Source organism: Ambystoma mexicanum, chromosome 6p, assembly GCF_040938575.1.
Source record: "Ambystoma mexicanum isolate Mex_15411 chromosome 6p, UKY_AmexF1_1, whole genome shotgun sequence".
NCBI classification, from domain to species: domain Eukaryota; kingdom Metazoa; phylum Chordata; class Amphibia; order Caudata; family Ambystomatidae; genus Ambystoma; species Ambystoma mexicanum.
In genome coordinates this window covers 484658345-484683356 of record NC_090935.1, presented here as the reverse complement: position 1 = coordinate 484683356, position 25012 = coordinate 484658345, and the positions used below count along the sequence as shown (strand labels likewise).

Below are 25012 nucleotides of genomic sequence, written 5' to 3'. Positions count from 1 at the left end.
TGTTGCTGCTCCAGGCCTGGCTGTCCTGCACTATGGAGCCCTGGCCTACAGATGGCATGCCTCATGCAAAGCCCTCTGCCGAAAGGGATGCTGGGAGATCACTGTCTCCCCACTCTGGAGGCTGGCCCAGGGAGGTGGCAGAAGGCCCCGTCTTGTCGGAAGGCCGGCCAGGCCCTGCAGCCTTTCCCAGGGCTGCAGGCCTGTCGCCCCTTCAGCCTCACCCTGGCCTTTGCGGGCTGCTAGCCTTGCCAAGCCCCCTCGGCCTGGGCCCGGCGAGGGCTCTGCCCGGCGAGGGGTCTGACCGCGTTTGGGAGCGTTCGGGAAGGCGTGAGGGGCTTGGGGCGCGATACCCTGCTCCCAAAGGCCTTAGGCCTGGTTTGCTCTATGCCCACATGAATTGATTTCTGCTTCTCTTTCCACCAGCAGGCACCCCGGACGACACTGACTATGCCAGAGAAGGAACGACTGCAAGCATGCGCAACAACACAGGGCCCTGCTGGCCTTTGACCCTGGGCGAAAGGGGCGACCGGAGGAGGAGGAGGAGGAGGAGGAGGAGGAGGAGGAGGAGGAGGAGCAGAAGAAGAGCAGCAGAAAAAGAAAGGGGGATAGAAAAAAAAAAAAAAAAGCCAAGCCGTACGGAGGAGGAGGAGGAGGAGGAGGAGAAGAAGGAGCTGCAGCAGAAAAAGAAAGGGTCGAAAAAAATACAAATGCCAAGCAACAAAAGGCCTTCCCCCTCCCTTTTTGGGCCTGTACGATGGGTGGGCGGCCGGCTGCCATCACCAGATGCAAATCTCGCTGGAAACGGAGCATTGTGGGAAAGCCGTTCCGCACGATGCCACCCTGTGTCTCCAGTGCCACACAAGAGGGGCCAGCCGTGCTGTTCCTGAACCAACTCATACTTACCTGGCAGGGGAGACACCATGATCACTAAGGTGGTTCTCCCAGGGTGAGGCTCATCCATTGCACACCGGATGTGCTGACCCCTGCGATGTCCCCAAATGCGGGATACTCGACTGCATAATTTCTGGTAGTGGGGGACTGCGTTCGCGCTTTCCCCTGATCTTTGGTTTCAAAAAATAGAACAAAAAAAAATGACTTGTCGGCCTGCTGGTTGCTGTTGCTGCTCCAGGCCTGGCTGTCCTGCACTATGGAGCCCTGGCCTACAGATGGCATGCCTCATGCAAAGCCCTCTGCCGAAAGGGATGCTGGGAGATCACTGTCTCCCCACTCTGGAGGCTGGCCCAGGGAGGTGGCAGAAGGCCCCGTCTTGTCGGAAGGCCGGCCAGGCCCTGCAGCCTTTCCCAGGGCTGCAGGCCTGTCGCCCCTTCAGCCTCACCCTGGCCTTTGCGGGCTGCTAGCCTTGCCAAGCCCCCTCGGCCTGGGCCCGGCGAGGGCTCTGCCCGGCGAGGGGTCTGACCGCGTTTGGGAGCGTTCGGGAAGGCGTGAGGGGCTTGGGGCGCGATACCCTGCTCCCAAAGGCCTTAGGCCTGGTTTGCTCTATGCCCACATGAATTGATTTCTGCTTCTCTTTCCACCAGCAGGCACCCCGGACGACACTGACTATGCCAGAGAAGGAACGACTGCAAGCATGCGCAACAACACAGGGCCCTGCTGGCCTCTGACCCTGGGCGAAAGGGGCGACCGGAGGAGGAGGAGGAGGAGGAGGAGGAGGAGGAGGAGCAGAAGAAGAGCAGCAGAAAAAGAAAGGGGGATAGAAAAAAAAAAAACAAAAGCCAAGCCGTACGGAGGAGGAGGAGGAGGAGGAGGAGGAGAAGAAGGAGCTGCAGCAGAAAAAGAAAGGGTCGAAAAAAATACAAATGCCAAGCAACAAAAGGCCTTCCCCCTCCCTTTTTGGGCCTGTACGATGGGTGGGCGGCCGGCTGCCATCACCAGATGCAAATCTCGCTGGAAACGGAGCATTGTGGGAAAGCCGTTCCGCACGATGCCACCCTGTGTCTCCAGTGCCACACAAGAGGGGCCAGCCGTGCTGTTCCTGAACCAACTCATACTTACCTGGCAGGGGAGACACCATGATCACTAAGGTGGTTCTCCCAGGGTGAGGCTCATCCATTGCACACCGGATGTGCTGACCCCTGCGATGTCCCCAAATGCGGGATACTCGACTGCATAATTTCTGGTAGTGGGGGACTGCGTTCGCGCTTTCCCCTGATCTTTGGTTTCAAAAAATAGAACAAAAAAAAATGACTTGTCGGCCTGCTGGTTGCTGTTGCTGCTCCAGGCCTGGCTGTCCTGCACTATGGAGCCCTGGCCTACAGATGGCATGCCTCATGCAAAGCCCTCTGCCGAAAGGGATGCTGGGAGATCACTGTCTCCCCACTCTGGAGGCTGGCCCAGGGAGGTGGCAGAAGGCCCCGTCTTGTCGGAAGGCCGGCCAGGCCCTGCAGCCTTTCCCAGGGCTGCAGGCCTGTCGCCCCTTCAGCCTCACCCTGGCCTTTGCGGGCTGCTAGCCTTGCCAAGCCCCCTCGGCCTGGGCCCGGCGAGGGCTCTGCCCGGCGAGGGGTCTGACCGCGTTTGGGAGCGTTCGGGAAGGCGTGAGGGGCTTGGGGCGCGATACCCTGCTCCCAAAGGCCTTAGGCCTGGTTTGCTCTATGCCCACATGAATTGATTTCTGCTTCTCTTTCCACCAGCAGGCACCCCGGACGACACTGACTATGCCAGAGAAGGAACGACTGCAAGCATGCGCAACAACACAGGGCCCTGCTGGCCTCTGACCCTGGGCGAAAGGGGCGACCGGAGGAGGAGGAGGAGGAGGAGGAGGAGGAGGAGGAGCAGAAGAAGAGCAGCAGAAAAAGAAAGGGGGATAGAAAAAAAAAAACAAAAGCCAAGCCGTACGGAGGAGGAGGAGGAGGAGGAGGAGAAGAAGGAGCTGCAGCAGAAAAAGAAAGGGTCGAAAAAAATACAAATGCCAAGCAACAAAAGGCCTTCCCCCTCCCTTTTTGGGCCTGTACGATGGGTGGGCGGCCGGCTGCCATCACCAGATGCAAATCTCGCTGGAAACGGAGCATTGTGGGAAAGCCGTTCCGCACGATGCCACCCTGTGTCTCCAGTGCCACACAAGAGGGGCCAGCCGTGCTGTTCCTGAACCAACTCATACTTACCTGGCAGGGGAGACACCATGATCACTAAGGTGGTTCTCCCAGGGTGAGGCTCATCCATTGCACACCGGATGTGCTGACCCCTGCGATGTCCCCAAATGCGGGATACTCGACTGCATAATTTCTGGTAGTGGGGGACTGCGTTCGCGCTTTCCCCTGATCTTTGGTTTCAAAAAATAGAACAAAAAAAAATGACTTGTCGGCCTGCTGGTTGCTGTTGCTGCTCCAGGCCTGGCTGTCCTGCACTATGGAGCCCTGGCCTACAGATGGCATGCCTCATGCAAAGCCCTCTGCCGAAAGGGATGCTGGGAGATCACTGTCTCCCCACTCTGGAGGCTGGCCCAGGGAGGTGGCAGAAGGCCCCGTCTTGTCGGAAGGCCGGCCAGGCCCTGCAGCCTTTCCCAGGGCTGCAGGCCTGTCGCCCCTTCAGCCTCACCCTGGCCTTTGCGGGCTGCTAGCCTTGCCAAGCCCCCTCGGCCTGGGCCCGGCGAGGGCTCTGCCCGGCGAGGGGTCTGACCGCGTTTGGGAGCGTTCGGGAAGGCGTGAGGGGCTTGGGGCGCGATACCCTGCTCCCAAAGGCCTTAGGCCTGGTTTGCTCTATGCCCACATGAATTGATTTCTGCTTCTCTTTCCACCAGCAGGCACCCCGGACGACACTGACTATGCCAGAGAAGGAACGACTGCAAGCATGCGCAACAACACAGGGCCCTGCTGGCCTCTGACCCTGGGTGAAAGGGGCGACCGGAGGAGGAGGAGGAGGAGGAGGAGGAGGAGCAGAAGAAGAGCAGCAGAAAAAGAAAGGGGGATAGAAAAAAAAAAACAAAAGCCAAGCCGTACGGAGGAGGAGGAGGAGGAGGAGGAGAAGAAGGAGCTGCAGCAGAAAAAGAAAGGGTCGAAAAAAATACAAATGCCAAGCAACAAAAGGCCTTCCCCCTCCCTTTTTGGGCCTGTACGATGGGTGGGCGGCCGGCTGCCATCACCAGATGCAAATCTCGCTGGAAACGGAGCATTGTGGGAAAGCCGTTCCGCACGATGCCACCCTGTGTCTCCAGTGCCACACAAGAGGGGCCAGCCGTGCTGTTCCTGAACCAACTCATACTTACCTGGCAGGGGAGACACCATGATCACTAAGGTGGTTCTCCCAGGGTGAGGCTCATCCATTGCACACCGGATGTGCTGACCCCTGCGATGTCCCCAAATGCGGGATACTCGACTGCATAATTTCTGGTAGTGGGGGACTGCGTTCGCGCTTTCCCCTGATCTTTGGTTTCAAAAAATAGAACAAAAAAAAATGACTTGTCGGCCTGCTGGTTGCTGTTGCTGCTCCAGGCCTGGCTGTCCTGCACTATGGAGCCCTGGCCTACAGATGGCATGCCTCATGCAAAGCCCTCTGCCGAAAGGGATGCTGGGAGATCACTGTCTCCCCACTCTGGAGGCTGGCCCAGGGAGGTGGCAGAAGGCCCCGTCTTGTCGGAAGGCCGGCCAGGCCCTGCAGCCTTTCCCAGGGCTGCAGGCCTGTCGCCCCTTCAGCCTCACCCTGGCCTTTGCGGGCTGCTAGCCTTGCCAAGCCCCCTCGGCCTGGGCCCGGCGAGGGGTCTGACCGCGTTTGGGAGCGTTCGGGAAGGCGTGAGGGGCTTGGGGCGCGATACCCTGCTCCCAAAGGCCTTAGGCCTGGTTTGCTCTATGCCCACATGAATTGATTTCTGCTTCTCTTTCCACCAGCAGGCACCCCGGACGACACTGACTATGCCAGAGAAGGAACGACTGCAAGCATGCGCAACAACACAGGGCCCTGCTGGCCTCTGACCCTGGGCGAAAGGGGCGACCGGAGGAGGAGGAGGAGGAGGAGGAGGAGGAGCAGAAGAAGAGCAGCAGAAAAAGAAAGGGGGATAGAAAAAAAAAAACAAAAGCCAAGCCGTACGGAGGAGGAGGAGGAGGAGGAGAAGAAGGAGCTGCAGCAGAAAAAGAAAGGGTCGAAAAAAATACAAATGCCAAGCAACAAAAGGCCTTCCCCCTCCCTTTTTGGGCCTGTACGATGGGTGGGCGGCCGGCTGCCATCACCAGATGCAAATCTCGCTGGAAACTGAGCATTGTGGGAAAGCCGTTCCGCACGATGCCACCCTGTGTCTCCAGTGCCACACAAGAGGGGCCAGCCGTGCTGTTCCTGAACCAACTCATACTTACCTGGCAGGGGAGACACCATGATCACTAAGGTGGTTCTCCCAGGGTGAGGCTCATCCATTGCACACCGGATGTGCTGACCCCTGCGATGTCCCCAAATGCGGGATACTCGACTGCATAATTTCTGGTAGTGGGGGACTGCGTTCGCGCTTTCCCCTGATCTTTGGTTTCAAAAAATAGAACAAAAAAAAATGACTTGTCGGCCTGCTGGTTGCTGTTGCTGCTCCAGGCCTGGCTGTCCTGCACTATGGAGCCCTGGCCTACAGATGGCATGCCTCATGCAAAGCCCTCTGCCGAAAGGGATGCTGGGAGATCACTGTCTCCCCACTCTGGAGGCTGGCCCAGGGAGGTGGCAGAAGGCCCCGTCTTGTCGGAAGGCCGGCCAGGCCCTGCAGCCTTTCCCAGGGCTGCAGGCCTGTCGCCCCTTCAGCCTCACCCTGGCCTTTGCGGGCTGCTAGCCTTGCCAAGCCCCCTCGGCCTGGGCCCGGCGAGGGCTCTGCCCGGCGAGGGGTCTGACCGCGTTTGGGAGCGTTCGGGAAGGCGTGAGGGGCTTGGGGCGCGATACCCTGCTCCCAAAGGCCTTAGGCCTGGTTTGCTCTATGCCCACATGAATTGATTTCTGCTTCTCTTTCCACCAGCAGGCACCCCGGACGACACTGACTATGCCAGAGAAGGAACGACTGCAAGCATGCGCAACAACACAGGGCCCTGCTGGCCTCTGACCCTGGGCGAAAGGGGCGACCGGAGGAGGAGGAGGAGGAGGAGGAGGAGGAGGAGCAGAAGAAGAGCAGCAGAAAAAGAAAGGGGGATAGAAAAAAAAAACAAAAGCCAAGCCGTACGGAGGAGGAGGAGGAGGAGGAGGAGAAGAAGGAGCTGCAGCAGAAAAAGAAAGGGTCGAAAAAAATACAAATGCCAAGCAACAAAAGGCCTTCCCCCTCCCTTTTTGGGCCTGTACGATGGGTGGGCGGCCGGCTGCCATCACCAGATGCAAATCTCGCTGGAAACGGAGCATTGTGGGAAAGCCGTTCCGCACGATGCCACCCTGTGTCTCCAGTGCCACACAAGAGGGGCCAGCCGTGCTGTTCCTGAACCAACTCATACTTACCTGGCAGGGGAGACACCATGATCACTAAGGTGGTTCTCCCAGGGTGAGGCTCATCCATTGCACACCGGATGTGCTGACCCCTGCGATGTCCCCAAATGCGGGATACTCGACTGCATAATTTCTGGTAGTGGGGGACTGCGTTCGCGCTTTCCCCTGATCTTTGGTTTCAAAAAATAGAACAAAAAAAAATGACTTGTCGGCCTGCTGGTTGCTGTTGCTGCTCCAGGCCTGGCTGTCCTGCACTATGGAGCCCTGGCCTACAGATGGCATGCCTCATGCAAAGCCCTCTGCCGAAAGGGATGCTGGGAGATCACTGTCTCCCCACTCTGGAGGCTGGCCCAGGGAGGAGGCAGAAGGCCCCGTCTTGTCGGAAGGCCGGCCAGGCCCTGCAGCCTTTCCCAGGGCTGCAGGCCTGTCGCCCCTTCAGCCTCACCCTGGCCTTTGCGGGCTGCTAGCCTTGCCAAGCCCCCTCGGCCTGGGCCCGGCGAGGGCTCTGCCCGGCGAGGGGTCTGACCGCGTTTGGGAGCGTTCGGGAAGGCGTGAGGGGCTTGGGGCGCGATACCCTGCTCCCAAAGGCCTTAGGCCTGGTTTGCTCTATGCCCACATGAATTGATTTCTGCTTCTCTTTCCACCAGCAGGCACCCCGGACGACACTGACTATGCCAGAGAAGGAACGACTGCAAGCATGCGCAACAACACAGGGCCCTGCTGGCCCCTGACCCTGGGCGAAAGGGGCGACCGGAGGAGGAGGAGGAGGAGGAGGAGGAGGAGGAGGAGGAGGAGCAGAAGAAGAGCAGCAGAAAAAGAAAGGGGGATAGAAAAAAAAAAACAAAAGCCAAGCCGTACGGAGGAGGAGGAGGAGGAGGAGAAGAAGGAGCTGCAGCAGAAAAAGAAAGGGTCGAAAAAAATACAAATGCCAAGCAACAAAAGGCCTTCCCCCTCCCTTTTTGGGCCTGTACGATGGGTGGGCGGCCGGCTGCCATCACCAGATGCAAATCTCGCTGGAAACTGAGCATTGTGGGAAAGCCGTTCCGCACGATGCCACCCTGTGTCTCCAGTGCCACACAAGAGGGGCCAGCCGTGCTGTTCCTGAACCAACTCATACTTACCTGGCAGGGGAGACACCATGATCACTAAGGTGGTTCTCCCAGGGTGAGGCTCATCCATTGCACACCGGATGTGCTGACCCCTGCGATGTCCCCAAATGCGGGATACTCGACTGCATAATTTCTGGTAGTGGGGGACTGCGTTCGCGCTTTCCCCTGATCTTTGGTTTCAAAAAATAGAACAAAAAAAAATGACTTGTCGGCCTGCTGGTTGCTGTTGCTGCTCCAGGCCTGGCTGTCCTGCACTATGGAGCCCTGGCCTACAGATGGCATGCCTCATGCAAAGCCCTCTGCCGAAAGGGATGCTGGGAGATCACTGTCTCCCCACTCTGGAGGCTGGCCCAGGGAGGTGGCAGAAGGCCCCGTCTTGTCGGAAGGCCGGCCAGGCCCTGCAGCCTTTCCCAGGGCTGCAGGCCTGTCGCCCCTTCAGCCTCACCCTGGCCTTTGCGGGCTGCTAGCCTTGCCAAGCCCCCTCGGCCTGGGCCCGGCGAGGGCTCTGCCCGGCGAGGGGTCTGACCGCGTTTGGGAGCGTTCGGGAAGGCGTGAGGGGCTTGGGGCGCGATACCCTGCTCCCAAAGGCCTTAGGCCTGGTTTGCTCTATGCCCACATGAATTGATTTCTGCTTCTCTTTCCACCAGCAGGCACCCCGGACGACACTGACTATGCCAGAGAAGGAACGACTGCAAGCATGCGCAACAACACAGGGCCCTGCTGGCCTCTGACCCTGGGCGAAAGGGGCGACCGGAGGAGGAGGAGGAGGAGGAGGAGGAGGAGGAGGAGCAGAAGAAGAGCAGCAGAAAAAGAAAGGGGGATAGAAAAAAAAAAACAAAAGCCAAGCCGTACGGAGGAGGAGGAGGAGGAGGAGGAGAAGAAGGAGCTGCAGCAGAAAAAGAAAGGGTCGAAAAAAATACAAATGCCAAGCAACAAAAGGCCTTCCCCCTCCCTTTTTGGGCCTGTACGATGGGTCGGCGGCCGGCTGCCATCACCAGATGCAAATCTCGCTGGAAACGGAGCATTGTGGGAAAGCCGTTCCGCACGATGCCACCCTGTGTCTCCAGTGCCACACAAGAGGGGCCAGCCGTGCTGTTCCTGAACCAACTCATACTTACCTGGCAGGGGAGACACCATGATCACTAAGGTGGTTCTCCCAGGGTGAGGCTCATCCATTGCACACCGGATGTGCTGACCCCTGCGATGTCCCCAAATGCGGGATACTCGACTGCATAATTTCTGGTAGTGGGGGACTGCGTTCGCGCTTTCCCCTGATCTTTGGTTTCAAAAAATAGAACAAAAAAAAATGACTTGTCGGCCTGCTGGTTGCTGTTGCTGCTCCAGGCCTGGCTGTCCTGCACTATGGAGCCCTGGCCTACAGATGGCATGCCTCATGCAAAGCCCTCTGCCGAAAGGGATGCTGGGAGATCACTGTCTCCCCACTCTGGAGGCTGGCCCAGGGAGGTGGCAGAAGGCCCCGTCTTGTCGGAAGGCCGGCCAGGCCCTGCAGCCTTTCCCAGGGCTGCAGGCCTGTCGCCCCTTCAGCCTCACCCTGGCCTTTGCGGGCTGCTAGCCTTGCCAAGCCCCCTCGGCCTGGGCCCGGCGAGGGCTCTGCCCGGCGAGGGGTCTGACCGCGTTTGGGAGCGTTCGGGAAGGCGTGAGGGGCTTGGGGCGCGATACCCTGCTCCCAAAGGCCTTAGGCCTGGTTTGCTCTATGCCCACATGAATTGATTTCTGCTTCTCTTTCCACCAGCAGGCACCCCGGACGACACTGACTATGCCAGAGAAGGAACGACTGCAAGCATGCGCAACAACACAGGGCCCTGCTGGCCTCTGACCCTGGGCGAAAGGGGCGACCGGAGGAGGAGGAGGAGGAGGAGGAGGAGGAGGAGGAGGAGGAGGAGCAGAAGAAGAGCAGCAGAAAAAGAAAGGGGGATAGAAAAAAAAAAACAAAAGCCAAGCCGTACGGAGGAGGAGGAGGAGGAGGAGAAGAAGGAGCTGCAGCAGAAAAAGAAAGGGTCGAAAAAAATACAAATGCCAAGCAACAAAAGGCCTTCCCCCTCCCTTTTTGGGCCTGTACGATGGGTGGGCGGCCGGCTGCCATCACCAGATGCAAATCTCGCTGGAAACTGAGCATTGTGGGAAAGCCGTTCCGCACGATGCCACCCTGTGTCTCCAGTGCCACACAAGAGGGGCCAGCCGTGCTGTTCCTGAACCAACTCATACTTACCTGGCAGGGGAGACACCATGATCACTAAGGTGGTTCTCCCAGGGTGAGGCTCATCCATTGCACACCGGATGTGCTGACCCCTGCGATGTCCCCAAATGCGGGATACTCGACTGCATAATTTCTGGTAGTGGGGGACTGCGTTCGCGCTTTCCCCTGATCTTTGGTTTCAAAAAATAGAACAAAAAAAAATGACTTGTCGGCCTGCTGGTTGCTGTTGCTGCTCCAGGCCTGGCTGTCCTGCACTATGGAGCCCTGGCCTACAGATGGCATGCCTCATGCAAAGCCCTCTGCCGAAAGGGATGCTGGGAGATCACTGTCTCCCCACTCTGGAGGCTGGCCCAGGGAGGTGGCAGAAGGCCCCGTCTTGTCGGAAGGCCGGCCAGGCCCTGCAGCCTTTCCCAGGGCTGCAGGCCTGTCGCCCCTTCAGCCTCACCCTGGCCTTTGCGGGCTGCTAGCCTTGCCAAGCCCCCTCGGCCTGGGCCCGGCGAGGGCTCTGCCCGGCGAGGGGTCTGACCGCGTTTGGGAGCGTTCGGGAAGGCGTGAGGGGCTTGGGGCGCGATACCCTGCTCCCAAAGGCCTTAGGCCTGGTTTGCTCTATGCCCACATGAATTGATTTCTGCTTCTCTTTCCACCAGCAGGCACCCCGGACGACACTGACTATGCCAGAGAAGGAACGACTGCAAGCATGCGCAACAACACAGGGCCCTGCTGGCCTCTGACCCTGGGCGAAAGGGGCGACCGGAGGAGGAGGAGGAGGAGGAGGAGGAGGAGGAGGAGCAGAAGAAGAGCAGCAGAAAAAGAAAGGGGGATAGAAAAAAAAAAACAAAAGCCAAGCCGTACGGAGGAGGAGGAGGAGGAGGAGGAGAAGAAGGAGCTGCAGCAGAAAAAGAAAGGGTCGAAAAAAATACAAATGCCAAGCAACAAAAGGCCTTCCCCCTCCCTTTTTGGGCCTGTACGATGGGTGGGCGGCCGGCTGCCATCACCAGATGCAAATCTCGCTGGAAACGGAGCATTGTGGGAAAGCCGTTCCGCACGATGCCACCCTGTGTCTCCAGTGCCACACAAGAGGGGCCAGCCGTGCTGTTCCTGAACCAACTCATACTTACCTGGCAGGGGAGACACCATGATCACTAAGGTGGTTCTCCCAGGGTGAGGCTCATCCATTGCACACCGGATGTGCTGACCCCTGCGATGTCCCCAAATGCGGGATACTCGACTGCATAATTTCTGGTAGTGGGGGACTGCGTTCGCGCTTTCCCCTGATCTTTGGTTTCAAAAAATAGAACAAAAAAAAATGACTTGTCGGCCTGCTGGTTGCTGTTGCTGCTCCAGGCCTGGCTGTCCTGCACTATGGAGCCCTGGCCTACAGATGGCATGCCTCATGCAAAGCCCTCTGCCGAAAGGGATGCTGGGAGATCACTGTCTCCCCACTCTGGAGGCTGGCCCAGGGAGGTGGCAGAAGGCCCCGTCTTGTCGGAAGGCCGGCCAGGCCCTGCAGCCTTTCCCAGGGCTGCAGGCCTGTCGCCCCTTCAGCCTCACCCTGGCCTTTGCGGGCTGCTAGCCTTGCCAAGCCCCCTCGGCCTGGGCCCGGCGAGGGCTCTGCCCGGCGAGGGGTCTGACCGCGTTTGGGAGCGTTCGTGAGGGGCTTGGGGCGCGATACCCTGCTCCCAAAGGCCTTAGGCCTGGTTTGCTCTATGCCCACATGAATTGATTTCTGCTTCTCTTTCCACCAGCAGGCACCCCGGACGACACTGACTATGCCAGAGAAGGAACGACTGCAAGCATGCGCAACAACACAGGGCCCTGCTGGCCTCTGACCCTGGGCGAAAGGGGGGACCGGAGGAGGAGGAGGAGCAGAAGAAGAGCAGCAGAAAAAGAAAGGGGGATAGAAAAAAAAAAACAAAAGCCAAGCCGTACGGAGGAGGAGGAGGAGGAGGAGGAGAAGAAGGAGCTGCAGCAGAAAAAGAAAGGGTCGAAAAAAATACAAATGCCAAGCAACAAAAGGCCTTCCCCCTCCCTTTTTGGGCCTGTACGATGGGTGGGCGGCCGGCTGCCATCACCAGATGCAAATCTCGCTGGAAACGGAGCATTGTGGGAAAGCCGTTCCGCACGATGCCACCCTGTGTCTCCAGTGCCACACAAGAGGGGCCAGCCGTGCTGTTCCTGAACCAACTCATACTTACCTGGCAGGGGAGACACCATGATCACTAAGGTGGTTCTCCCAGGGTGAGGCTCATCCATTGCACACCGGATGTGCTGACCTCTGAGATGTCCCCAAATGCGGGATACTCGACTGCATAATTTCTGGTAGTGGGGGACTGCGTTCGCGCTTTCCCCTGATCTTTGGTTTCAAAAAATAGAACAAAAAAAAATGACTTGTCGGCCTGCTGGTTGCTGTTGCTGCTCCAGGCCTGGCTGTCCTGCACTATGGAGCCCTGGCCTACAGATGGCATGCCTCATGCAAAGCCCTCTGCCGAAAGGGATGCTGGGAGATCACTGTCTCCCCACTCTGGAGGCTGGCCCAGGGAGGTGGCAGAAGGCCCCGTCTTGTCGGAAGGCCGGCCAGGCCCTGCAGCCTTTCCCAGGGCTGCAGGCCTGTCGCCCCTTCAGCCTCACCCTGGCCTTTGCGGGCTGCTAGCCTTGCCAAGCCCCCTCGGCCTGGGCCCGGCGAGGGCTCTGCCCGGCGAGGGGTCTGACCGCGTTTGGGAGCGTTCGGGAAGGCGTGAGGGGCTTGGGGCGCGATACCCTGCTCCCAAAGGCCTTAGGCCTGGTTTGCTCTATGCCCACATGAATTGATTTCTGCTTCTCTTTCCACCAGCAGGCACCCCGGACGACACTGACTATGCCAGAGAAGGAACGACTGCAAGCATGCGCAACAACACAGGGCCCTGCTGGCCTCTGACCCTGGGCGAAAGGGGCGACCGGAGGAGGAGGAGGAGGAGGAGGAGGAGCAGAAGAAGAGCAGCAGAAAAAGAAAGGGGGATAGAAAAAAAAAAACAAAAGCCAAGCCGTACGGAGGAGGAGGAGGAGGAGGAGAAGAAGGAGCTGCAGCAGAAAAAGAAAGGGTCGAAAAAAATACAAATGCCAAGCAACAAAAGGCCTTCCCCCTCCCTTTTTGGGCCTGTACGATGGGTGGGCGGCCGGCTGCCATCACCAGATGCAAATCTCGCTGGAAACTGAGCATTGTGGGAAAGCCGTTCCGCACGATGCCACCCTGTGTCTCCAGTGCCACACAAGAGGGGCCAGCCGTGCTGTTCCTGAACCAACTCATACTTACCTGGCAGGGGAGACACCATGATCACTAAGGTGGTTCTCCCAGGGTGAGGCTCATCCATTGCACACCGGATGTGCTGACCCCTGCGATGTCCCCAAATGCGGGATACTCGACTGCATAATTTCTGGTAGTGGGGGACTGCGTTCGCGCTTTCCCCTGATCTTTGGTTTCAAAAAATAGAACAAAAAAAAATGACTTGTCGGCCTGCTGGTTGCTGTTGCTGCTCCAGGCCTGGCTGTCCTGCACTATGGAGCCCTGGCCTACAGATGGCATGCCTCATGCAAAGCCCTCTGCCGAAAGGGATGCTGGGAGATCACTGTCTCCCCACTCTGGAGGCTGGCCCAGGGAGGTGGCAGAAGGCCCCGTCTTGTCGGAAGGCCGGCCAGGCCCTGCAGCCTTTCCCAGGGCTGCAGGCCTGTCGCCCCTTCAGCCTCACCCTGGCCTTTGCGGGCTGCTAGCCTTGCCAAGCCCCCTCGGCCTGGGCCCGGCGAGGGCTCTGCCCGGCGAGGGGTCTGACCGCGTTTGGGAGCGTTCGGGAAGGCGTGAGGGGCTTGGGGCGCGATACCCTGCTCCCAAAGGCCTTAGGCCTGGTTTGCTCTATGCCCACATGAATTGATTTCTGCTTCTCTTTCCACCAGCAGGCACCCCGGACGACACTGACTATGCCAGAGAAGGAACGACTGCAAGCATGCGCAACAACACAGGGCCCTGCTGGCCTCTGACCCTGGGCGAAAGGGGCGACCGGAGGAGGAGGAGGAGGAGGAGGAGGAGGAGGAGGAGCAGAAGAAGAGCAGCAGAAAAAGAAAGGGGGATAGAAAAAAAAAAACAAAAGCCAAGCCGTACGGAGGAGGAGGAGGAGGAGGAGGAGGAGAAGAAGGAGCTGCAGCAGAAAAAGAAAGGGTCGAAAAAAATACAAATGCCAAGCAACAAAAGGCCTTCCCCCTCCCTTTTTGGGCCTGTACGATGGGTGGGCGGCCGGCTGCCATCACCAGATGCAAATCTCGCTGGAAACGGAGCATTGTGGGAAAGCCGTTCCGCACGATGCCACCCTGTGTCTCCAGTGCCACACAAGAGGGGCCAGCCGTGCTGTTCCTGAACCAACTCATACTTACCTGGCAGGGGAGACACCATGATCACTAAGGTGGTTCTCCCAGGGTGAGGCTCATCCATTGCACACCGGATGTGCTGACCCCTGCGATGTCCCCAAATGCGGGATACTCGACTGCATAATTTCTGGTAGTGGGGGACTGCGTTCGCGCTTTCCCCTGATCTTTGGTTTCAAAAAATAGAACAAAAAAAAATGACTTGTCGGCCTGCTGGTTGCTGTTGCTGCTCCAGGCCTGGCTGTCCTGCACTATGGAGCCCTGGCCTACAGATGGCATGCCTCATGCAAAGCCCTCTGCCGAAAGGGATGCTGGGAGATCACTGTCTCCCCACTCTGGAGGCTGGCCCAGGGAGGTGGCAGAAGGCCCCGTCTTGTCGGAAGGCCGGCCAGGCCCTGCAGCCTTTCCCAGGGCTGCAGGCCTGTCGCCCCTTCAGCCTCACCCTGGCCTTTGCGGGCTGCTAGCCTTGCCAAGCCCCCTCGGCCTGGGCCCGGCGAGGGCTCTGCCCGGCGAGGGGTCTGACCGCGTTTGGGAGCGTTCGGGAAGGCGTGAGGGGCTTGGGGCGCGATACCCTGCTCCCAAAGGCCTTAGGCCTGGTTTGCTCTATGCCCACATGAATTGATTTCTGCTTCTCTTTCCACCAGCAGGCACCCCGGACGACACTGACTATGCCAGAGAAGGAACGACTGCAAGCATGCGCAACAACACAGGGCCCTGCTGGCCTCTGACCCTGGGCGAAAGGGGCGACCGGAGGAGGAGGAGGAGGAGGAGAAGGAGGAGGAGGAGGAGGAGGAGGAGCAGAAGAAGAGCAGCAGAAAAAGAAAGGGGGATAGAAAAAAAAAAACAAAAGCCAAGCCGTACGGAGGAGGAGGAGGAGGAGGAGAAGAAGGAGCTGCAGCAGAAAAAGAAAGGGTCGAAAAAAATACAAATGCCAAGCAACAAAAGGCCTTCCCCCTCCCTTTTTGGGCCTGTACGATGGGTGGGCGGCCGGCTGCCATCACCAGATGCAAATCTCGCTGGAAACTGAGCATTGTGGGAAAGCCGTTCCGCACGATGCCACCCTGTGTCTCCAGTGCCACACAAGAGGGGCCAGCCGTGCTGTTCCTGAACCAACTCATACTTACCTGGCAGGGGAGACACCATGATCACTAAGGTGGTTCTCCCAGGGTGAGGCTCATCCATTGCACACCGGATGTGCTGACCCCTGCGGTGTCCCCAAATGCGGGATACTCGACTGCATAATTTCTGGTAGTGGGGGACTGCGTTCGCGCTTTCCCCTGATCTTTGGTTTCAAAAAATAGAACAAAAAAAAATGACTTGTCGGCCTGCTGGTTGCTGTTGCTGCTCCAGGCCTGGCTGTCCTGCACTATGGAGCCCTGGCCTACAGATGGCATGCCTCATGCAAAGCCCTCTGCCGAAAGGGATGCTGGGAGATCACTGTCTCCCCACTCTGGAGGCTGGCCCAGGGAGGTGGCAGAAGGCCCCGTCTTGTCGGAAGGCCGGCCAGGCCCTGCAGCCTTTCCCAGGGCTGCAGGCCTGTCGCCCCTTCAGCCTCACCCTGGCCTTTGCGGGCTGCTAGCCTTGCCAAGCCCCCTCGGCCTGGGCCCGGCGAGGGCTCTGCCCGGCGAGGGGTCTGACCGCGTTTGGGAGCGTTCGGGAAGGCGTGAGGGGCTTGGGGCGCGATACCCTGCTCCCAAAGGCCTTAGGCCTGGTTTGCTCTATGCCCACATGAATTGATTTCTGCTTCTCTTTCCACCAGCAGGCACCCCGGACGACACTGACTATGCCAGAGAAGGAACGACTGCAAGCATGCGCAACAACACAGGGCCCTGCTGGCCTCTGACCCTGGGCGAAAGGGGCGACCGGAGGAGGAGGAGGAGGAGGAGGAGGAGGAGGAGGAGCAGAAGAAGAGCAGCAGAAAAAGAAAGGGGGATAGAAAAAAAAAAACAAAAGCCAAGCCGTACGGAGGAGGAGGAGGAGGAGAAGAAGGAGCTGCAGCAGAAAAAGAAAGGGTCGAAAAAAATACAAATGCCAAGCAACAAAAGGCCTTCCCCCTCCCTTTTTGGGCCTGTACGATGGGTGGGCGGCCGGCTGCCATCACCAGATGCAAATCTCGCTGGAAACGGAGCATTGTGGGAAAGCCGTTCCGCACGATGCCACCCTGTGTCTCCAGTGCCACACAAGAGGGGCCAGCCGTGCTGTTCCTGAACCAACTCATACTTACCTGGCAGGGGAGACACCATGATCACTAAGGTGGTTCTCCCAGGGTGAGGCTCATCCATTGCACACCGGATGTGCTGACCCCTGCGATGTCCCCAAATGCGGGATACTCGACTGCATAATTTCTGGTAGTGGGGGACTGCGTTCGCGCTTTCCCCTGATCTTTGGTTTCAAAAAATAGAACAAAAAAAAATGACTTGTCGGCCTGCTGGTTGCTGTTGCTGCTCCAGGCCTGGCTGTCCTGCACTATGGAGCCCTGGCCTACAGATGGCATGCCTCATGCAAAGCCCTCTGCCGAAAGGGATGCTGGGAGATCACTGTCTCCCTACTCTGGAGGCTGGCCCAGGGAGGTGGCAGAAGGCCCCGTCTTGTCGGAAGGCCGGCCAGGCCCTGCAGCCTTTCCCAGGGCTGCAGGCCTGTCGCCCCTTCAGCCTCACCCTGGCCTTTGCGGGCTGCTAGCCTTGCCAAGCCCCCTCGGCCTGGGCCCGGCGAGGGCTCTGCCCGGCGAGGGGTCTGACCGCGTTTGGGAGCGTTCGGGAAGGCGTGAGGGGCTTGGGGCGCGATACCCTGCTCCCAAAGGCCTTAGGCCTGGTTTGCTCTATGCCCACATGAATTGATTTCTGCTTCTCTTTCCACCAGCAGGCACCCCGGACGACACTGACTATGCCAGAGAAGGAACGACTGCAAGCATGCGCAACAACACAGGGCCCTGCTGGCCTCTGACCCTGGGCGAAAGGGGCGACCGGAGGAGGAGGAGGAGGAGGAGGAGGAGGAGGAGGAGCAGAAGAAGAGCAGCAGAAAAAGAAAGGGGGATAGAAAAAAAAAAACAAAAGCCAAGCCGTACGGAGGAGGAGGAGGAGGAGGAGGAGAAGAAGGAGCTGCAGCAGAAAAAGAAAGGGTCGAAAAAAATACAAATGCCAAGCAACAAAAGGCCTTCCCCCTCCCTTTTTGGGCCTGTACGATGGGTGGGCGGCCGGCTGCCATCACCAGATGCAAATCTCGCTGGAAACTGAGCATTGTGGGAAAGCCGTTCCGCACGATGCCACCCTGTGTCTCCAGTGCCACACAAGAGGGGCCAGCCGTGCTGTTCCTGAACCAACTCATACTTACCTGGCAGGGGAGACACCATGATCACTAAGGTGGTTCTCCCAGGGTGAGGCTCATCCATTGCACACCGGATGTGCTGACCCCTGCGATGTCCCCAAATGCGGGATACTCGACTGCATAATTTCTGGTAGTGGGGGACTGCCTTCGCGCTTTCCCCTGATCTTTGGTTTCAAAAAATAGAACAAAAAAAAATGACTTGTCGGCCTGCTGGTTGCTGTTGCTGCTCCAGGCCTGGCTGTCCTGCACTATGGAGCCCTGGCCTACAGATGGCATGCCTCATGCAAAGCCCTCTGCCGAAAGGGATGCTGGGAGATCACTGTCTCCCCACTCTGGAGGCTGGCCCAGGGAGGTGGCAGAAGGCCCCGTCTTGTCGGAAGGCCGGCCAGGCCCTGCAGCCTTTCCCAGGGCTGCAGGCCTGTCGCCCCTTCAGCCTCACCTGGCCTTTGCGGGCTGCTAGCCTTGCCAAGCCCCCTCGGCCTGGGCCCGGCGAGGGCTCTGCCCGGCGAGGGGTCTGACCGCGTTTGGGAGCGTTCGGGAAGGCGTGAGGGGCTTGGGGCGCGATACCCTGCTCCCAAAGGCCTTAGGCCTGGTTTGCTCTATGCCCACATGAATTGATTTCTGCTTCTCTTTCCACCAGCAGGCACCCCGGACGACACTGACTATGCCAGAGAAGGAACGACTGCAAGCATGCGCAACAACACAGGGCCCTGCTGGCCTCTGACCCTGGGCGAAAGGGGCGACCGGAGGAAGAGGAGGAGGAGGAGGAGGAGGAGGAGGAGGAGGAGGAGCAGAAGAAGAGCAGCAGAAAAAGAAAGGGGGATAGAAAAAAAAAAACAAAAGCCAAGCCGTACGGAGGAGGAGGAGGAGGAGGAGAAGAAGGAGCTGCAGCAGAAAAAGAAAGGGTCGAAAAAAATACAAATGCCAAGCAACAAAAGGCCTTCCCCCTCCCTTTTTGGGCCTGTACGATGGGTGGGCGGCCGGCTGCCATCACCAGATGCAAATCTCGCTGGAAACGGAGCATTGTGGGAAAGCCGTTCCGCACGATGCCACCCTGTGTCTCCAGTGCCACACAAGAGGGGCCAGCCGTGCTGTTCCTGAACCAACTCATACTTACCTGGCAGGGGAGACACCATGATCACTAAGGTGGTTCTCCCAGGGTGAGGCTCATCCATTGCACACCGGATGTGCTGACCCCTGCGATGTCCCCAAATGCGGGATACTCGACTGCATAATTTCTGGTAGTGGGGGACTGCGTTCGCGCTATCCCCTGATCTTTGGTTTCAAAAAATAGAACAAAAAAAAATGACTTGTCGGCCTGCTGGTTGCTGTTGCTGCTCCAGGCCTGGCTGTCCTGCACTATGGAGCCCTGGCCTACAGATGGCATGCCTCATGCAAAGCCCTCTGCCGAAAGGGATGCTGGGAGATCACTGTCTCCCCACTCTGGAGGCTGGCCCAGGGAGGTGGCAGAAGGCCCCGTCTTGTCGGAAGGCCGGCCAGGCCCTGCAGCCTTTCCCAGGGCTGCAGGCCTGTCGCCCCTTCAGCCTCACCCTGGCCTTTGCGGGCTGCTAGCCTTGCCAAGCCCCCTCGGCCTGGGCCCGGCGAGGGCTCTGCCCGGCGAGGGGTCTGACCGCGTTTGGGAGCGTTCGGGAAGGCGTGAGGGGCTTGGGGCGCGATACCCTGCTCCCAAAGGCCTTAGGCCTGGTTTGCTCTATGCCCACATGAATTGATTTCTGCTTCTCTTTCCACCAGCAGGCACCCCGGACGACACTGACTATGCCAGAGAAGGAACGACTGCAAGCATGCGCAACAACACAGGGCCCTGCTGGCCTCTGACCCTGGGCGAAAGGGGGGACCGGAGGAGGAGGAGGAGGAGGAGCAGAAGAAGAGCAGCAGAAAAAGAAAGGGGGATAGAAAAAAAAAAACAAAAGCCAAGCCGTACGGAGGAGGAGGAGGAGGAGGAGAAGAAGGAGCTGCAGCAGAAAAAGAAAGGGTCGAAAAAAATACAAATGCCAAGCAACAAAAGGCCTTCCCCCTCCCTTTTTGGGCCTGTACGATGGGTGGGCGGCCGGCTGCCATCACCAGATGCAAATCTCGCTGGAAACGGAGCATTGTGGGAAAGCCGTTCCGCACGATGCCACCCTGTGTCTCCAGTGCCACACAAGAGGGGCCAGCCGTGCTGTTCCTGAACCAACTCATACTTACCTGGCAGGGGAGACACCATGATCACTAAGGTGGTTCTCCCAGGGTGAGGCTCATCCATTGCACACCGGATGTGCTGACCCCTGCGATGTCCCCAAATGCGGGATACTCGACTGCATAATTTCTGGTAGTGGGGGACTGCCTTCGCGCTTTCCCCTGATCTTTGGTTTCAAAAAATAGAACAAAAAAAAATGACTTGTCGGCCTGCTGGTTGCTGTTGCTGCTCCAGGCCTGGCTGTCCTGCACTATGGAGCCCTGGCCTACAGATGGCATGCCTCATGCAAAGCCCTCTGCCGAAAGGGATGCTGGGAGATCACTGTCTCCCCACTCTGGAGGCTGGCCCAGGGAGGTGGCAGAAGGCCCCGTCTTGTCGGAAGGCCGGCCAGGCCCTGCAGCCTTTCCCAGGGCTGCAGGCCTGTCGCCCCTTCAGCCTCACCCTGGCCTTTGCGGGCTGCTAGCCTTGCCAAGCCCCCTCGGCCTGGGCCTGGCGAGGGCTCTGCCCGGCGAGGGGTCTGACCGCGTTTGGGAGCGTTCGGGAAGGCGTGAGGGGCTTGGGGCGCGATACCCTGCTCCCAAAGGCCTTAGGCCTGGTTTGCTCTATGCCCACATGAATTGATTTCTGCTTCTCTTTCCACCAGCAGGCACCCCGGACGACACTGACTATGCCAGAGAAGGAACGACTGCAAGCATGCGCAACAACACAGGGCCCTGCTGGCCTCTGACCCTGGGCGAAAGGGGGGACCGGAGGAGGAGGAGGAGGAGGAGCAGAAGAAGAGCAGCAGAAAAAGAAAGGGGGATAGAAAAAAAAAAACAAAAGCCAAGCCGTACGGAGGAGGAGGAGGAGGAGGAGAAGAAGGAGCTGCAGCAGAAAAAGAAAGGGTCGAAAAAAATACAAATGCCAAGCAACAAAAGGCCTTCCCCCTCCCTTTTTGGGCCTGTACGATGGGTGGGCGGCCGGCTGCCATCACCAGATGCAAATCTCGCTGGAAACGGAGCATTGTGGGAAAGCCGTTCCGCACGATGCCACCCTGTGTCTCCAGTGCCACACAAGAGGGGCCAGCCGTGCTGTTCCTGAACCAACTCATACTTACCTGGCAGGGGAGACACCATGATCACATGGTTCTTTCTTGGCCTGCATTCCCTAAGGAGCTGCAATTAGCTGATGAGCTAAAAAAAACGGCACTTTTAAGTGCTTTTGGAGCGTTCGTTTTTGCCGCGAATTTCGGGACCTGCGACGGGAGAAACAGAAGAAGGACTACCGCGACGTCGAGATGGCTGGACAACTGACCCCCGGGATGAAGAACACCATCCGGATGAAGAGGAAACCAGATGCGGACGGCAGCATACCCCAGCTGAGCAGGGAGACCTTCTCCAGGCTGATGCTCACAGGCCTGGGCTTTGCCCCCTCCGAGGTCTGGTGTCTGCAGGTGTTCCCAGCATCAGGGACATACCTGGTCACCATGGCCTCAGGGGAAAGCTGCCGCCGCTACTGGACCATGTGCTGGAGCAGAAGAGAGGAGAAGCCCTTTGCAGACTTCTCTATGGAATGCCAGCAGCAGATGGGAGTGAAGAAGATGACCGTGCACATTTACAACCCCCACGTGCATGTGCAGGATGTCACCACCTTCCTCCGCAGGCACTGCACACTGCTGAAAGACCCCGTGAGGTCTTTAGACAGCAATGGAATCTGGGATGGAAAGTGGCACGTCACGGCCAAGCTGCCGGAAGACCCGGGAGCAACGGACGGGACCCGCCACCCCCCATCCAGCTTCGCCATTGGCAGGGACGCTGGATACCTGTATTACGCTGGGCAGCCGAGGCTCTGCAACAGGTGTGGCAAGCCGGGCCACACGGGCAGGGACTGCGCCGCCCTAACATGCAGGAACTGTAAGCAAGAGGGACACACAGCCAAGGACTGCACGATGGAGGTAGCTTGCAACCTCTGCGGGCAGGAAGGCCACCGCTTTAGGGACTGCCCCAGCAGGGCCAGATCCTACGCAGAGGCAACAGCCCCCCATGAGAAGAGGCGCCACAGGAGGCACCTCCTACTGCGGCCCAAAGGAAGGACAAAAAAGAGGGCAAACCTAAGGTGACCAAGCCGGCCGCCACACCAGAGGAAGCCCAGGACCGTGAAACAGACCCCGCACTCAGCACCATACCAGAGACCAGCGAGACACAACAGCTGGTTCTCCAGCCCAACGCTGAGGACGCAGAGGGGGGTCCTTGGACCAAAGTGGATTCAAACAGCAGAAAGAGGAGGCTAAAGGAGTCCTCCGACACTATGCAGGGGGCGCCCAAAAAACCCCTCAGCACCAGCAACAGCTTCGACCCACTGGGGGTTGAGGCAGAGCAAGAGGAAATGGAGATGAGAGGGGACCAAGTCACTCTGGTCCTGCAGGAAATGAGGTTCATGGCCGATCAAATGGCCTCATCCCCCCTCCCGCAGGAGGCAGAAGAAGAAGCAGAGGACATGGAGAGCGAGGTCGAAGAACAAATTGGAGGAACCCAGGCAAGGATGACAACAGCCCAGCCGGGCGCCGAGGCAGAGAGCACCAAAGCAATGCAGACAGGCGGAGCAGCACCAGAACAGCACCACACAGCAACCGCAGAGGGTCCGGTCCTGGAGCCGCAGCGAGAGGGTGGACAGCCTGGTATGTAGCTCTGCCCTGTGAGTAAAACCAATATGCCATGAACTGAATTTTATTAGTTTAAGCTAAACCTTTAAACATTATTATGGCTATTTCATTATTTTCCATAAATGTGAGAAGCGTTAAGGACAAGAGCAGATGCGCTAGCACCCTGAGTTTTTTGGCTAGCCAGAATAGTGATGTTTATTTTCTATCGGAATGTGCCATCCCTTATTCCCAGTCCTACAGACACCTGGAGGACCAGTGGACTCTAGGCCCCTCATATTGGTCAGGGGGGAACAGCACTAGGGCTACAGGTGTAGCCATCTTAGTCAGAGGGAAGCGTTTCACGGCCGACTCCGTCACCGAGCTTGAATGCGGCAGAGCTCTTGTCGTTGACGGCTCGTGGGCGGGGGAGCCGGTGAGGCTCATGGCTGTGTACGCCCCCTCAGATGTAGATGAGCGGATGGAAATTCTCCAGCGCCTGAGGCCACTGCTGGTCACCACCAGAACAATATTGATGGGTGGGGATTTTAATTGTGTCTTGAAAGAGGGAGGACGCATAGGTCTGAGGGCGGGTTCTGGGTGGATGGATGCCGCAGCAAAGCTCCTGGCGGAGATGGTGCACGAGGCATCCTTGAAAGATGTAATAGGGTCAATGGGGCCTAACGGCAGGAACTTCTCCTGGAGCTCCCCAGATGGCTCCCTGCACTCTAGGATAGACTTTGTCTTCACCTCCCAAACAGTGAGGGGGGGACAGAGTACTATGATACCTGTCCACTTCTCTGACCATCGAGCTATCCACTTCCAGGGTGAACTGACGGGCAAGTTCCTAGCAGGACCGGGAGCCTGGAAGTTGAACAGCTCCCTGCTGAGAGAAGAGAGACTGGAAGCCGACCTAAGGGAGATGTACAGGTCATGGCAGGAAATGAAGGATGGCTTCCAGTCGACAGGGGAGTGGTGGGAATGGGTCAAGGGAAAGGTCCAAGATTTTTTTAAGAATGCGGGGAGGAGGAAAGCTCAGGGGAGGAAGAGGGAGTGTAAAAAACTGCAGCGAGAGCTACAGGAGCTGCACGACCTCCAACTCAAGGGATGGGACGTAAGGGTTCCCCTGGAGGAAGTCAAGAAAGGGCTGAGCCAGCACTTTCGGGATGAGTCCAGGGGCATCATCTTCCGGTCCAAAGTGGAGAACCTGGAAAAGGGGGAGAAATGCAACTCCTTCTTCTTCAGGAAAGTCTACGCTGCGCACACCCCTCTGGTTGAACTGCGCGACAAGGAGGGAAAACTCTGTAACTCAAGGGATGGCATAATGAAGGTGGCGACTGACTTTTATGGGGACCTCTATGCGGAGAAGAGGTCAGTGGGACACCAGGCAGAAAAGTTTCTGTCGGGTATCCCAAGAACGGTCTCCCCAGCAGCGCAAGCCGCACTGAATGCTCCCCTCACACTGCAGGAGCTGCACCTTGCGACCAAATCTTTCAAGACAGGCAAAACACCGGGAAGTGACGGTCTCCCAGCCGAATTTTACGTCACTATGTGGGACATAGTAGGACCAGACCTACTCGAGGTGTACAAAGAGATGGTCGCAGGTGGTAGCATGCCTCAGTCTATGAGAGAAAGTATCATCACGCTCTTGTACAAACGGAAGGGAGAGAAGTGTGACCTCAAGAACTGGAGGCCCATCTCTCTCCTAAACGTGGACTACAAGATTCTGGCAAAGACAATGGCGACTAGACTCAGGGGTGCTATCGGTGAGATTGTCCACCCCGACCAGACCTGTGGGGTCCCTGGACGTAGGGTCGCTGACAGCCTCGCCCTGATCAGGGACACAATCCAGTATGTCACGGACCGCAAGGTTCGGGCAGCGCTGGTGTGCCTTGACCAGGAGAAGGCCTTCGACCGCGTCTCCCATGAATTCATGGACAGGGTACTCAGAGGGTTTGGGCTGGGGGAATTCTTCTGCAGTTATGTTAGAGTAATGTATAAAGACATATTCAGTTCAGTCATGGTGAATGGTTGGAAAACAGACCCCTTTCCAGTAAAGTCTGGGGTTAGGCAGGGCTGTCCTCTCTCGCCCCCTCTGTTTGTTTGCATTATAGAGCTCTTGGCGGAGTACATCCGGAATAACCCAGACATCAGAGGCATCCCGGCACCAGGAGACGCGAGAAGAGAGGTGAAGTGTTCTCTCTACATGGATGATGTCACCCTCTTCTGTGCAGACAGTCCATCGGTGTCAGAGCTTCTGAGGACCTGCGAAGACTTTGGCCAGGCATCGGGCGCAAAGATAAATGCAGCAAAATCCCAAACCATGCTGTTTGGACACTGGGATAGCAACCAGGAGCCCCTTCCCTTCCCAATCGAGAAGGATTTCATCAAGATCCTTGGGGTCTGGTATGGGAAGGAGGGGGCAGCGCTGAAAAGCTGGAAGGAACGCCTGGCCAAGGTCAAACAGAAACTGGGTCTCTGGAGTCTCCGCAAACTGAGCATGGAAGGGAAGGCTCTGGTGCTGAGAAATGATGCGCTGCCTGTCCTGCAGTATGTGGCCCAAGCGTGGCCCCTCCAAGCCAGAGAAGCGCGGACCATCAACGCCATGGTCTTCCACTTTGTCTGGGGCTCAAAGATGGACAGAGTTAAGAGATCATCCATGTACAAGGAACCGCGCAAAGGAGGGAAAGGAATCCCGGACCTCCCTACAAGACTGCGGGCCTGCTTCGCCTGCACCTGCGTCAGGATTTCCCTGGGCAACGCCAACA

The 25012-nt window shown here is 58.1% G+C and overlaps 18 non-coding genes across 18 annotated transcripts; all 18 read left to right on the top strand.

Moving 5' to 3' along the window:
• The first annotated feature begins 895 nt into the window (after positions 1-895).
• LOC138512438 (U1 spliceosomal RNA) lies at positions 896-1059 on the top strand. The gene has a single exon (XR_011281264.1). It is a non-coding gene; the product is annotated as a U1 spliceosomal RNA (small nuclear RNA).
• A 946-nt stretch (positions 1060-2005) lies between these two features.
• Positions 2006-2169, top strand: LOC138512436 (U1 spliceosomal RNA). The gene has a single exon (XR_011281263.1). It is a non-coding gene; the product is annotated as a U1 spliceosomal RNA (small nuclear RNA).
• Positions 2170-3111: 942 nt separating this feature from the next.
• On the top strand, positions 3112-3275 carry LOC138512435 (U1 spliceosomal RNA). The gene has a single exon (XR_011281262.1). It is a non-coding gene; the product is annotated as a U1 spliceosomal RNA (small nuclear RNA).
• A 936-nt stretch (positions 3276-4211) lies between these two features.
• Positions 4212-4375, top strand: LOC138512434 (U1 spliceosomal RNA). Its single transcript, XR_011281261.1, has one exon. It is a non-coding gene; the product is annotated as a U1 spliceosomal RNA (small nuclear RNA).
• A 917-nt stretch (positions 4376-5292) lies between these two features.
• On the top strand, positions 5293-5456 carry LOC138512432 (U1 spliceosomal RNA). Its single transcript, XR_011281259.1, has one exon. It is a non-coding gene; the product is annotated as a U1 spliceosomal RNA (small nuclear RNA).
• A 938-nt stretch (positions 5457-6394) lies between these two features.
• On the top strand, positions 6395-6558 carry LOC138512431 (U1 spliceosomal RNA). The gene has a single exon (XR_011281258.1). It is a non-coding gene; the product is annotated as a U1 spliceosomal RNA (small nuclear RNA).
• A 945-nt stretch (positions 6559-7503) lies between these two features.
• LOC138512430 (U1 spliceosomal RNA) lies at positions 7504-7667 on the top strand. The gene has a single exon (XR_011281257.1). It is a non-coding gene; the product is annotated as a U1 spliceosomal RNA (small nuclear RNA).
• Positions 7668-8609: 942 nt separating this feature from the next.
• On the top strand, positions 8610-8773 carry LOC138512429 (U1 spliceosomal RNA). Its single transcript, XR_011281256.1, has one exon. It is a non-coding gene; the product is annotated as a U1 spliceosomal RNA (small nuclear RNA).
• A 948-nt stretch (positions 8774-9721) lies between these two features.
• On the top strand, positions 9722-9885 carry LOC138512428 (U1 spliceosomal RNA). Its single transcript, XR_011281255.1, has one exon. It is a non-coding gene; the product is annotated as a U1 spliceosomal RNA (small nuclear RNA).
• Positions 9886-10827: 942 nt separating this feature from the next.
• Positions 10828-10991, top strand: LOC138512427 (U1 spliceosomal RNA). The gene has a single exon (XR_011281254.1). It is a non-coding gene; the product is annotated as a U1 spliceosomal RNA (small nuclear RNA).
• A 913-nt stretch (positions 10992-11904) lies between these two features.
• LOC138512709 (U1 spliceosomal RNA) lies at positions 11905-12068 on the top strand. Its single transcript, XR_011281493.1, has one exon. It is a non-coding gene; the product is annotated as a U1 spliceosomal RNA (small nuclear RNA).
• A 930-nt stretch (positions 12069-12998) lies between these two features.
• Positions 12999-13162, top strand: LOC138512425 (U1 spliceosomal RNA). Its single transcript, XR_011281253.1, has one exon. It is a non-coding gene; the product is annotated as a U1 spliceosomal RNA (small nuclear RNA).
• Positions 13163-14107: 945 nt separating this feature from the next.
• LOC138512424 (U1 spliceosomal RNA) lies at positions 14108-14271 on the top strand. The gene has a single exon (XR_011281252.1). It is a non-coding gene; the product is annotated as a U1 spliceosomal RNA (small nuclear RNA).
• A 951-nt stretch (positions 14272-15222) lies between these two features.
• LOC138512686 (U1 spliceosomal RNA) lies at positions 15223-15386 on the top strand. Its single transcript, XR_011281474.1, has one exon. It is a non-coding gene; the product is annotated as a U1 spliceosomal RNA (small nuclear RNA).
• Positions 15387-16322: 936 nt separating this feature from the next.
• Positions 16323-16486, top strand: LOC138512423 (U1 spliceosomal RNA). Its single transcript, XR_011281251.1, has one exon. It is a non-coding gene; the product is annotated as a U1 spliceosomal RNA (small nuclear RNA).
• A 942-nt stretch (positions 16487-17428) lies between these two features.
• LOC138512708 (U1 spliceosomal RNA) lies at positions 17429-17592 on the top strand. Its single transcript, XR_011281492.1, has one exon. It is a non-coding gene; the product is annotated as a U1 spliceosomal RNA (small nuclear RNA).
• A 947-nt stretch (positions 17593-18539) lies between these two features.
• On the top strand, positions 18540-18703 carry LOC138512669 (U1 spliceosomal RNA). The gene has a single exon (XR_011281459.1). It is a non-coding gene; the product is annotated as a U1 spliceosomal RNA (small nuclear RNA).
• Positions 18704-19627: 924 nt separating this feature from the next.
• LOC138512707 (U1 spliceosomal RNA) lies at positions 19628-19791 on the top strand. The gene has a single exon (XR_011281491.1). It is a non-coding gene; the product is annotated as a U1 spliceosomal RNA (small nuclear RNA).
• The last annotated feature ends 5221 nt before the right edge of the window (positions 19792-25012 follow it).